General features: G+C 46.4%; 1 protein-coding gene across 2 annotated transcripts in view; it reads left to right on the top strand.

The window, feature by feature from the left end:
• Nucleotides 1–13098, top strand: part of VPS13A (vacuolar protein sorting 13 homolog A) — a 2196319-nt gene that overhangs the window by 863513 nt on the left and 1319708 nt on the right. The window lies entirely within an intron of this gene.

Raw genomic sequence — 13098 nt, 5'->3', positions numbered from 1 at the left:
AACACCCAACCCTCAAAACAACCCCCTCCCCAACTCTCAAAACAACCCCCTCCCCAACTCTCAAAACAACCCCCTCCCCAACCTTCAAAACAACCTCCTGCCCAACCCTGAAAAGATCCCCCTCCTGAACCCTCAAAACAACCCCCTCCCCAACCCTGAGAACAACCCCCTCCCCAACACTCAGAACAACCACCTCCCCAGCCCTGAGAACAATCTCCTCCTCAGCCCTGAAAACGAACCCGCCTCCCCTGTAACTACCCCTCAAAACCATACAACTTACCCCCCAAACCCAGCCCTACTTACCTCACTGCGTCCTCCGCCAAGGTCCAAGGTCTTCCTGCTTTAGAGTTCCGCGCACTGCTTTAACCATGCATATGCGTGATTAAGGCATATGCATTTTTTTTTTCTTTAAACCTTTATTTAGCATGAAAGAGAATACAATTACAGGCATACTAGCCTCTGGGCCGGCCAGTTACATATCTGAAAAACAGTATAGTATTACACAGCTCATCAGCCGACAACCAAGGGTCCGGCAGCAATGGTGCACGATGTTGGTCAAATCTATAACGATAAGATATGGAAAGGTTTCATTTTTAAAACAAGCAAACAAAAACATCGAAGAAAAGAGAAAAAAGAGGCTGCAGTCTAAAGTGTTGTGTCTGTTCCATACGATACGGGGAGAGGCAATCAAAGACAATATGGAAAGCAGGAGAACCTCCAGGAGAAAAAGAAGGGTGTGGGGAAAGGGGGACCCAGAGCCAGAAACATATCAATAATGTGACACAGGGGGGAGCCGAAACGTATAATCAAGGGGAACAAGGAGTGTCAGGGGGATCAAGGAAGGGGGGATCACATATCTCCCCACGGTATGAGTTCCATTGGGCATATGCATGGTTACGGCAAGCGTTGTTAAGCTTACGTAGTCCGAATCCGTGTAACTCTGCCCGCCGACTCTGCCACAATTGAACACAGATGCAGGGCGATTTAGCAGAATTCAGAGTGTCAGAGATGTTTTTATATTCTCTGAAGTTTCCTTCCAATTGCAATGAAATTCATGATTCTATTATGTTTACTATAGCACTGATAGGGATAGTTTCTTTGGACATTGGGATGTATTTCATGGAGACCAAAATAAATACATTCAATCATCAATCAATCGTAGCATTTATATAGCGCACTACTCACCCGGCGGGTCTCAAGGCGCTGGGGGGGGGGGGGTCTGCTACTGCTCGAACAGCCAGGTCTTGAGCTGCTTCCTGAAGGCGAGGTGGTCCTGGGTCAGGCGGAGGTGGTTCGGAGGGGAGTTCCACGTCTTGGCGGCCAGGTGGGAGAAGGACCTTCCTCCTGTGGTGGCTCTTCGGATGCGGGGGACGGCGGCGAGGGCGCGGTTGGTCGATCGAAGCTGGCGTTTGGGAACGTAGAAGTTGAGGCGGCTGTTGAGGTATTCTGGGCCTTGGTTGTGTAGGGCTTTGTGTGCGTGGGTGAGGAGCCGGAAGGTGATTCTCTTGTTGACCGGGAGCCAGTGCAGGTCTCTCAGGTGCCCGGAGATGTGGCTGCGGCGGGGGATGTCCAGGATGAGTCGTGCTGAGGTGTTCTGGATCCGCTGGAGTCTCTTCTGGAGTTTGGCGGTGGTTCCGGCGTAGAGGGAGTTGCCGTAGTCCAGACGGCTGGTGACGAGGGCCTGGGTGACCGTCTTCTGGTCTCGGTGGGCATCCATCGGAAGATCTTACGTAGCATGCGCAGGATGTTGAAGCACGACGAGGAGACGGCGTTGACTTGTCTGGTCATGGAGAGGGAGGAGTCCAGGATGAAGCCCAGGTTGCGTGCGTGGTCTGTGGGTTTGGGTGCGCTGCCCAGGGCGGGGGGCCACCAGGAGTCGTCCCAGGCGGAGGGTGAAGATCCCAGGATGAGGACTTCCGTCTTGTCCGAGTTCAGTTTCAGGCGGCTGTTCATCATCCACTTGGCAACGTCTGTCATCCCTTCGTGTAGGTTGGCTCTGGCGGTGGCGGGGTCGTTGGTGAGGGAGAGGATCAGCTGGGTGTCGTCGGCGTATGAGATGATGTTGAGGTTGTGCTGGCGTGCGATGGTTGCGAGGGGGCTCATGTAGACGTTGAAGAGTGTTGGGCTGAGCGAGGAGCCCTGAGGGACGCCGCAGATGACTTCGGTGGCCTCCGATCTGAACGGGGGGAGGCGGACTCTCTGTGTCCTTCCGGCGAGGAAGGAGATGATCCACTCCAGTGCCTTCTCCTGGATTCCGACGTTGCTGAGGCGCTGTACTAGGGTACGGTGGCAGACAGTGTCGAAGGCCGCGGATAGGTCCAGGAGGATGAGGGCCGCTGTTTCCCCGTTGTCGAGCAGGGCTCGGATGTCATCGGTGGCTGCGATCAGGGCGGTCTCGGTGCTGTGGTTGGCCCGGAAGCCAGACTGCGAGAGGTCGATGGAGCCGTTCGTCTCGAGGAAGGCGGCCAGTTGCTTGTTGACGGTCTTCTCGATGACTTTCGCCGGAAATGGGAGCAGCGAGATGGGGCGGTAGTTCTTGAGGTCGGTGGGGTCGGCTGATGGCTTCTTAAGTAGGGCGCTGAGTTCGGCGTGCTTCCAGCTCTCCGGGAAGGTCGCGGTGTCGAAGGAGGTGTTGATGATGTCCCGCAGGTGGGGTGCGATGACAGCGTCGGCCTTGTTGAAGACGTGGTGAGGGCAGGGGTCTGTCGGAGATCCGGAGTGGATGGAGTTCATCGTGTGGACGGTGTCTTCGGTGCTGATCGGGGTCCAGGCGCGGAGGGTGGTTGTGGGGGGCGGTGGTTCGGTCGTGGCGTGCGTCGGTTGAGTGCTGAAGCTGTTGTGTATGTCCGCGATCTTGTTGTGGAAGTAGGAGGCGAGGGAGTTGCAGAGGTCTTGCGAGGGGGTGATGTCGTTGTTTCCGGCGTTGGGGTTGGAGAGCTCTTTCACGATGTTGAAGAGTTCCTTGCTGTTGTGTGCGTTGTTGTCCAGTCGTTCCTTGAATGCGGTTTTCTTGGTGGTGTGGATCAGTTGGTGGTGTTTTCGGGTGGCGAGCTTGAGGGCAGTCATGTTGTCTGGTGTTGGGTCTCTGCGCCAGGTTTTCTCGAGTGCTCTGCATTTCTTCTTGGAGCTCTTGAGTTCGTCGTTAAACCATGGTGCTTTCTTGCTGCCGGGTCGGCTCGGCGGGGTCTTCAGAGGGGCGAGGTCGTCTGCGCAGTCGCTGATCCATTTCGTGAGGTTGGTGGCCGCTTGGCTGGGGTTCGTTGTGCTGGTCGGAGGGTTCATGTTCAAGGAAGTAGCGAGCTGGTCTGCAGTGATCTTGTTCCAGCTTCTGCGGGGAACCTGTTGCTGGTGGTGGTGGAACGTGGTCCTTCTGAAGCTGAAGTGGACGCAGCTGTGGTCCGTCCAGTGGAGTCCGGTGGCGTGGCTGAAGGCGATGTCCTTGCTGGAGGAGAAGACGGGGTCGAGCGTGTGTCCGGCATAGTGGGTGGGGGTGGTCACCAGTTGCTTGAGTCCGAGGTTGGCGAGGTTGTCCAGCAGGGTGGTGGTGTTGCGGTCGTTGTTGTTCTCCAGGTGGAAATTGAGGTCCCCGAGGAGGATGTAGTCGGCGGAGGGGAGGGCGTGCGGGCTGATGAAGTCGGCGATGTCTTCGCTGAATTGTGTGCGTGGTCCCGGGGGTCTGTAGATGAGGGTGCCTCTGAGGGTGGTCTTGGGGTTGGCGTGAATCTGGAAGTGCAGGTGTTCGGCGGGTGCGAGGGTATCGTCGGTGTCGGTCGTGATGCGGATGGTGTTCCTGTGGATGATGGCGATGCCTCCTCCTGTCTGGTTGACGCGGTCTCTCTGGATGATCTTGTAGCCGTCCGGGATGGCGATGGCGATGTCGGGCGCTGAGGAGGCGTTCATCCAGGTTTCCGTGAGGAAGGCAACGTCTGGGGCTGTGTTGTCGAGCAGGTTCCAGAGCTCGACGGCGTGTCTGTGGACGGAGCGGGTGTTGAGCAGGATGCACTTCAGGTGGGTGCTGCTGGAGTTCGGCTTGGAGGGTGCTGGTGTGGCGTGGGTCCGGTTGCAGGTGAACTTGCAGGAGTGGCAGCTGAAGGGTCCGTGGGTGCGTCTCGGTGTGGCTTGGTAGCAGCCCGGAGTTCGGCCGGTGTTGAGTGCGTTGAGTTCGGTGGCGTTGTAGGTCCGTCGGGTCGGCTTCCGTCGGTGGGGGCCAGGGGTCCTGGCACTGGGCGCGGTCCTGGCGCGGACGGGCGCAGACGGGCTTACCTTTGGCGCACCTTCGGTGCTCCCGCTGCGCGCGTCCGCTGCGCGGTCGCTCTGGGGGCGTCATAAGAAGGAGCCGGGAGGGCGGGTCAGCTGGGTGGCGGGAGCGGGGGGGGCCAATGGACAGGAAGGGGGCGGGGTAGAAGGAGGTCTGTGGCGGGAAGGGGGGCTGGGGCGGCTCGGTGGCAGGGAGCGCCACCCAAGGTAGGTGAGCAGAGGGGGGGAGCAGGGGGTAGTGGCGGCAAGGCAGGAAGGCAAGCGACAGGCAACACAGAGGTAGGGCAGCACAGGTGTCAAAGGCTGACACGGGGGGCACACAGAGGCGGCACTGGGGTCAGCAGCGAGGCGGCCGGGGGGAAGTGCCACGAGGCGGCAGCGAGGCGAGGCAGCAGAGCAGGGTGCAGGAGCAGCGGAGTGGGGGTGACCTCGCCTGAACAGGCTCAGCGGTCACATTGAATGATAGTAGTTCCTTGCGTCATCTGAGGGAGCTGCTACTCCTCAATAATTTGACACTTGGTATGTATAGTAGCTCTTTGGAAAAACTTCTGATAGAAGTGGCTATCCCACTCCATGGAACCATAGTTTACTGAAGGTGCATCTTGCACTCAAACTGTTGATTCCCTCGGCTAATAAGGAGTCTTGTGACTGTTTACAGAGCTAGATACCCTAGGCTTGAAATTCTTGGTGTTGGATGTCTACCCTAAAGGGAATCTAATGTTTCTTTTTTAATTGCACTTTGCTGGTGTAAGTAGGTATGTGGCAGTGACTGGAATGCACTTTCCAGACCGCATGCATTAGACAAATGATATTCGATAGCACAGCACTTAAACGTAGAGCTGTGCAAACTTCAGATGTTTCTTTTTTAAACCTTAGGGAACATTTACAGAAAACTCTGATGGATACATCTACCTGCGGTTTACTCACCTTTTGAATATACATTGCGCCAGCTTGGAGCAGAAACTTTTCGATAGCGCTCCCACGCAGATAGAGGGTGCTGGCTCCGTCACTGCTCTGCATGTGGCACCGCGTTACATCACTGGAGCCATAAAGCAACCCCATCAGTGTGCTGACGCCCGTACCCTTTTTCCATGCCTGCAAAGTGTGATTCATTTTTTTTCATACTTTCAGTAAGGAATTGTCATTTTTCAATGTTTTTTTTTCCGTTCGAATTCTACTTGGTGCAGATTTTTTCAGAATATCTTCACCGGCGAAATCTGATTTCAGCCCTGGCAAAGACTGTGATGGTTAGATGTCTATTACTTACCCGCATGATGACATTTGTCTTTGGTACTTAGGATTGGACTATGATGTTGTGGACCCAGCCCATCCTAGGGATAGAAGCATGTCACCTCTGCCTAGGATGGGCTTTCGTTTTTGGACCCAGAGAGCGGAGGTCCTCTTCCCAGTGGTCCAAAAACCTGTCTGGTGGTGTCAAATGGCAGGTATGCTTCCTGGGCTGGTCGTTTGTCAGGAGGCATCTCTAAGATGCCCTCTGAGTGCATTTTACATTAAATCTCACACTAGCATAAGTGTGGTTTAATGTGCTGAGAAGTTTGTTTTCATCTTCCCAGGTTTCAGTAAAGCCATTATGGAGCTGTGGAGTTCGTAATGATCAACGCCCAGACCAATACTCTTTATGGTTTTACTGCACTTATAATGTCTAAGAATAGACTTAGACACGGTAGGGGTCCAGTGCTCATATAACTGCATCCTCACCTGCTGTCTAGTGACCCTGCTATAGGGATGACTTACCTTGGCCGCAGGCAGTGGGGCTGCCGACATGGCACACAGGAATGTGTGCCATGTCGACTCTTCACTTTTCTCTGCAGCAAAACACGCAGCCTGCAATGGCAGTGTGTGGATATTAAGGTGCTGGGTCTCCAAAGGTATCACAATAGGTGCTGCCCCCCTTAGAGGCCTTCCAAGATCACAGGGCCCTTGGTGCCATTGAGGGAAATCAAAAATCCCATCTCAGGGGTTTGCACTAACACCTGATCCTTTAAAGCAGCATGAAAAAATTGGCACAGAATCTGTAATCAAGAGAAACATATTTATTAAATTACAACAAGTGAGGCCATGTCACACAGAAGCCGCAGCACTCTGTATGAGATGGTCCGAGGACTGAAGGCCACAGTATCTCTTATATACCCTCACAGGGGCTAAAAAGGGCAGTACAAGTGCACATAAGAAGAGTTACACACATAGATGGTCATACAGAAAATGCACAGTCGACAAGTAGGAGGAGCTAACAGTTTTGCCAATGCTAGCAAGCACATCCTGACAGTTACAGAATATTAGCAGCTGCAAGCACAACTGAGCATGTGCAAAGTAGGAGGAAGAGGCTAAATATACCAAGCAGAGAACAGCAAGATAGGACTGAGTACATGGTGAGCACATGGCCATCTAAAATGGCTGCCAAATACAAAATGGATTCCATAAAAAGACAAGATAGTCTCTAAATACAGGATGTCTTCTGCTAATGCTTAATCTAATCGCTGCTAAATTACGACAGACGACCCTTTCAGCATTAGATGAAGACATTCCCATGATCCAGTAAGAACATAGAAAATATTTGTACATTCAATTTCACAATTTATCAATATCCTAATTTATTGCTAGGGGAGCATTTTCCAGTCTAAACATTTCACTAAGGGTATCAGCAGGAATCCAAGAAAAACGGGCATTGGATCATAATAAACATAGACAGTAGGAGAAAGCAATGGCCACTATTATAAACAGAATTATCATTTTTCTTGGCCTAAGCTAAAGCAAATCCTAAAATCATCTAGTAGACATTTTCAGGGCTCCTATGCATTTCAGTGACTATTCATTTTAAATTTCAGAATAGCTAACAGCTCATATCTAATAAAAACATTTTCCAATTGACTGTTACATTTTCCTTTTATGATGGCTAGAACATCAAGCATATCTGGGACCAGGAGGACCACACAGGGCCATAGGAATTAGGACCAAGAGCTGTAAAGGGCTGCTCTTCAAAAATGGGACAACTAAAGGGATACATTATTGACAAAAAAGAGGAAGTCCTTGGGGAAATTGAAGCCGTTGTACAACCAACCAGAGGGGGAGTCTTCTCCCTGTGTCCGTTTGAGCCTCACAGGCAGGCTCTTTGTTGTTTCCACGGTGGAGCTGCACAACTCGCAACTCAAGAATCACAGTCCAGTTTCAAGGAAAAAAGTCTCTTCTTTCAGGATAGGGCAGTCACCCAACAGGCAAATGCTCTTAGTGATCCTGTCCAGTGTCTCAAACAGTGCACCACTTCTCTTCACTTCAATCTAACAGGCACCAGAGACACAGCACTTGAACCCTAATCTCAAGTCCTTCCCTAACTCCTATATTGCTCTGCTGGCGCACTGCTCATTCGTTGGGGCTACACATTTGCATCCAGTGTACCCAGGTATCTCTTGACCAACAAACAAAGGTGCAAACTTGTATTCACTTTAGGACCAGAAATCAGAGGCCTGATTCTAGGATCTCTGAAGCAACCCTTGTTTCAGAAGGGGTCACCTCAAGCAAAACCTCCTTGCCATTCTGGTCGGTCTGTGACTCTCAGCTAGGCATGATCCACGATTTCTCCTTTCTGATTTGTGACCCCGTCTTTCGCTCAAAACAGTGGCAGGGGTACACACTTAATCACAGGGCTTCCGCCTTCACTGAGGTCCTAGTTGCCAGCAATGCTTTTGCTGGTTACCTTCACTTTGGCTTCAAGCTGCACTGGTGCTGACGCTGACTCCCCAGGCTGAATCTGATGTCCGGGCCCCTCTGGTAGTGGTTTGTACAGCAGCAAATATCTATTGGTGGACAGAACAAATTGTCTTTAGACAAGGCACAGAAACAGTCTATCAACAGAGTGTTAGAAAATACTTCCTAGTCTTGGGATGCCCCATATATTAGCAAGGCACCCAAGAACCACTTCCATCTATCTATGTGAGAGTAAAGAAAAACACAGGCTGGACCTATTGGCAAGTATACAAAAAACAATTCATTGCAGGGGATTTGCAAGCAGGTGGCCTGCAATCTTCAAAGGAGTGGCCATACACCATGGGACTATAGTGATCTAAAACAAAATACTGTAATTGTCATAGAGTACAAAGACAAAAGGTAGTAGGTAAAACAGCACCTCTAGCCTCTTCAATTATGTTTCCATGTGAGAGCATACCCTCTACCATCTAAAGGTAGACAGCTACATACAAATTCTGTTTGAGTGGATGTTTTTACACATAGTGACATTGTCTAAGGGGGTAAACAAACTTTCCTCAATGATCAAGTCTAGGTGTTCCTAAATTCCTTATCTAGAACACCTCAAAAAGAGAAATCACATAATACAGATTATCAGGGACATGTAGACTAATTGTGCGTCAGGTGGACTATACAATACAAAAGCTAATAGCAATGTAGAAACAACAGACAATAACTAGAGTCCTGGTATTTCTATGATTAGGACACATCTGATCCCACCAAAAATTAAAGCAGCAGGGAAAAAGAACTAAAAACCAAATTAGAATAGGCATTTGAATTTGTCATACTAAATACACGTGAAAGTATCTCCTATTGAGGTGGACAACTGATCTTACTATAATCTATCACTACCCTAACAGTCAGACTAGAAAACATCAGAGTAGGCCTGAAGAAATTTTGAAAACCAGTTTGGTCATACAAAAGGGAATTACACATATTATAGAGGAACCTGATACATCACTGTAGTCTGGAAATGTAAACCTCTAAATGGTGAAAGAAAAACGAAAAAGAAAATAGGACTAGAACACAGCTAAAATCCCCAAAAACTAGGCACAATGTGACATCAATCAGGGGAGAAGCAGCAAAAGAAAAATCTATAGGAAGGACAAAAAGTACTTGGGTGATAGTCAAGTTTGTGACATAATGCCAAGAGCATGGGTGATACAAAAAAGTCAAAAATAGTACACATATTATAACTCTACCGCTGGCCACTACACCATCTACGGTAATCTCAGCTAGTGATCCCATTCCTTCCTTTCTCGGGGAAAATGAAACCTGGTTTCCTTTTAAGACAGAACATCATTTAACTAATACTATATAGAAATTAGGTCACCTTGCATAAGAGTCACAGATCTATAATTGCTTCCTTAGGTCCAATCAAGGAAATATAAATGTGAGGCTGCCTTTTCCTTAAGGGAAAAGAGCAGTAACGACTAAAGGTGGCACACTTTGCTGTATATATTATAACCACATAGGCATTCACTTGGTGAAGTGCTGTCTGTTCTTGCTCACAATATAACAATATCATATATCATAATTTAGTATCAGCAAGTTTTACCACTTAACAAGTTTTAACCACTGTTGCTCAAAGGATATACATAGTCATGTCATCCCTTCACAACACAGCAAAACTTACAAAAGCACCAACATGGATCACAAACATACATAATATAGGACATGTCATGCCAAGCCATCAGATATACTTTGCTGTATACCTAAGCACAGAAAAACACAATAGCATGCAACACCATTTCATGCACTTTCTGCACAATAAACACTCCAATAACATTAAAAAAAAAAACACATTTGGGCCCATTTTAATTTTGTCAGACTTATACCTAAATAACACCTTCTTTTAATCCATCCTCACCCTTTTGACAGCAGATCAAGCAGTCAGTGAAGATCAGCTTGTCAAATATAACTTACTGTGTCGCGTCAGACACACAGGAAAAGCAGGGAAAATTCATGGAAGAAATGCAAAAAACATGAAAATGCACAGATAATTCATTTCAAAGAAGTCATAAAAACACATCTTTGTTTCATCATACAGCCAATACTTCACATAACACGCAAAATCTCAAGTGGAACCACCCAGCTTTTGTAAATGTACAAAATCTCTTAAGCAATAACTCTTTCACAGCCTCTGCGTGTCCCTTACACCAACCCCCCAGTTTAGGCCCTGCTGTTTATAAAAAGCCGTGTCAGGAATGCACTCTTCAAATGTCGACGGGAATGGCTCCTTTGCGTGACGCTTTTCCAAGCAATCACTTCACCATTTGTTGTCACATACTCCTAAGCCCCCACCACACTGACCTAAAGGTCAAAATCTGGCTGGAGCACCAAGCTTTCTTGTAACCTCCCTGTGAAACTGACAAAGACAATAAGTCTCTGCAAGTCCGTGCAATAATCAACCCTATTTAAAAAAGACATTTTAAATATATTACTTCTTTTAGAGAACTACAATTTATTTATTCTCAGAGCATTAACACATTTACTGTGAATAATTCATGGAACATAACAACACACCATACCAGCTTCAGAATAAATGTGTGTCACTGTGCCATGCAATGCTACACATTTTATCAACCTTAAATGAATGAATGGCTCAGTAGGCCAGGCTGAAGTCAAAAACTTTCAACCCTGATATTAAACATAAGCCTCTGCGCTGGGCACATTAACTCACTAAGCTATGAAAAAGCAAACGTGCACATTTGTATTATACTTGAATGTATGCATTCACTGAAGCCTAAGGCACTATAAAACTAGTTTAAATGGCAAGAAAGCCTTTTAAAATGGTCTATTTAACTCAATATCGTTTTTGCAATTTGAGGTACTTAAAAACAAATAACCTATACTTGTGTTACATATTAATCATCCTCAAAATGTTCTGTACAGATTGCAGAAATCGGACTTAGACATATCTCATGTAAATCTTTAAAAAAAATGACTTCTTACGCCTGCGCCAAGTGAAGGTCCCATACATAAATGTCCTCATTATGCAGTACTGCACAACTTAAATTAAATTATAATGCTAGGAGGTCACAGTATGAGTATTAAGCTTTATGAATATCAAAAAACGATTTTAAAAAGCACTTATTTTTTTTTCAAAATATTTTTTTAGGTCATAATTCAAAATTACTCTCTATATTTCGTTTTTGTAATAATCCTATATTTAAAACCAAGCTGCATCCCTATCAGAAATCTGCCCCTTGCTTATGTTTTTAGAGCAACTATTCACAAGCCTAAGTATATAAGCTCAATTTTAAATATACGACAACTTCGCGCCACTTTTGTTTGAAAAGGACAATGATTTTAGCAACAGAGCCAGACATGTGCTGACGAGAAAAATGCTAAAAGAGAAGGAAAACCGAAATTGAAATGTCTGTCTGTGATACAAATAATTAACCTTATTTTTGTAAACCTTGCTTCCAAAATAACACTCTGAAATGCAAAGTTGCACGTTTAACTAAGGAAGAAATCCTGGCTAAATAAACGAGGCCTGCGAAAATAACAGCTGTGTCCTTGACGGCAGGCCCTACCCAGTGTTAAATTTCCCGGAGGCAGCCTTACTAAAAACAGACATTCCCAGCTTTGAAATGCGTGTTTAAGAATACACATTTTAAGTTCAGAAAAACTCACTCCAGCTAAACTGTTTTGCCTGTAAGCATCTTAATGCAATGTATATTAAGTAAACACGCTATGAGTGTGTTGTCTACAAAAACACACAATTTCATTTTTCTGCTATAGGCCTTTAATATTCCTAGTGAATAAGAATTTTAAGTTTATCCCTTAAACATTTAACAGTTGTACATGTGCGCTATTCCTTACCCTATAACTTTAAGGAGAAACATATAGTTATGTTTAGCACATCACATAGGTCATTCATGAATTTCTATCGAATTTTTACCCTAATATTAATTAATCTAACATTATGTTTAACAGACTGAAAACATCAAAAATACCCACAAAAATGCATTTGAGCTCAGTACAGACATAAACAGAAAAGAGGTAAAACACAAAAGACACACAATACAGCGCGCTTTAGCCATGTTTCGTAAATAGCGACGACGCAATGTACAAGCAAAAGTTACATGAATGGAAAAAACCCACAAACCAGCTAGACATTTAAACACACCTTTTAAACCATGGGTCAACACTAAAGCCAGAAACAAAAGACAGCCCGCAGACTGCATCCAAACCACCTATGTAAATTCCAGTTGTAAGTCATATTTACAAGGAAAAACCCTATTCTCAACAGTATTCTAAAAACTGAAGTAGAAATACTCTCAATTCACTAATTCAGGCTGGCAGAACACCAAAAACCGCTCTGCATCTCTTCATACATAAAATTGCACAGAACAAAAGGATCCTCATGTGTATTATGGGCATATTTAATACCCTGGGGAAAAATTTCACCAAGGAAGAAATATGTTTTCATACCTAAAACCTATTTTAAGTTTTCCCTCTAGGGGAAGCCGGCTAATTCAATTCATATCTCACTATGGTACCTCTCATAAAACTACACATTTTACATGTGAGTTTGGAACAGGCATGCAAACAAACATAATGCAAAATATGCATTATCATAATCTAAAATGGCACTTAATCATTGCGCCGCTCATAACCATAAATGGAGAAACATCTCCACATTACCTGCCTACATGTGTTGCAACGCATATATCACATAATCCATATCATAAATATGATCGATCATCCATACATATCCATATCCATATCCATAAGCCACAGCAAGCGTATCCTAAAACTGCCTTGCGAGTCACTGGCTACCATAAGCTCACAGTAATTACCATACAATGGTTCTTACCAAGCACGAGCGTCCAGGTTCTATCTGCCAAGTTTTGAATGACCTAACAGTCTTTTCTTTTAAAATATTCACGCCAGAAATGTTCTCAGTCAGGGGTGCCATCATGTGGAGGATCAAAATCAGTAAGATCAGAAGTAGACTGGGCTACAGAGACTAAGAACCCCCAGAATTGGTACCTCCTTTAGTAGAATCCTGCCTTGTCTTCCTCAGTAAATGTCTGACTCCTGATAAGTTCACTCCTTCAGATAGTCACCGCT

The sequence above is a fragment of the Lissotriton helveticus genome, chromosome 2_1 (genome assembly GCF_964261635.1).
Source record: "Lissotriton helveticus chromosome 2_1, aLisHel1.1, whole genome shotgun sequence".
NCBI classification, from domain to species: Eukaryota; Metazoa; Chordata; class Amphibia; order Caudata; family Salamandridae; genus Lissotriton; species Lissotriton helveticus.
Note: the sequence above shows the minus strand (reverse complement) of the source record. Positions and strands in the feature narration are given on the sequence as shown.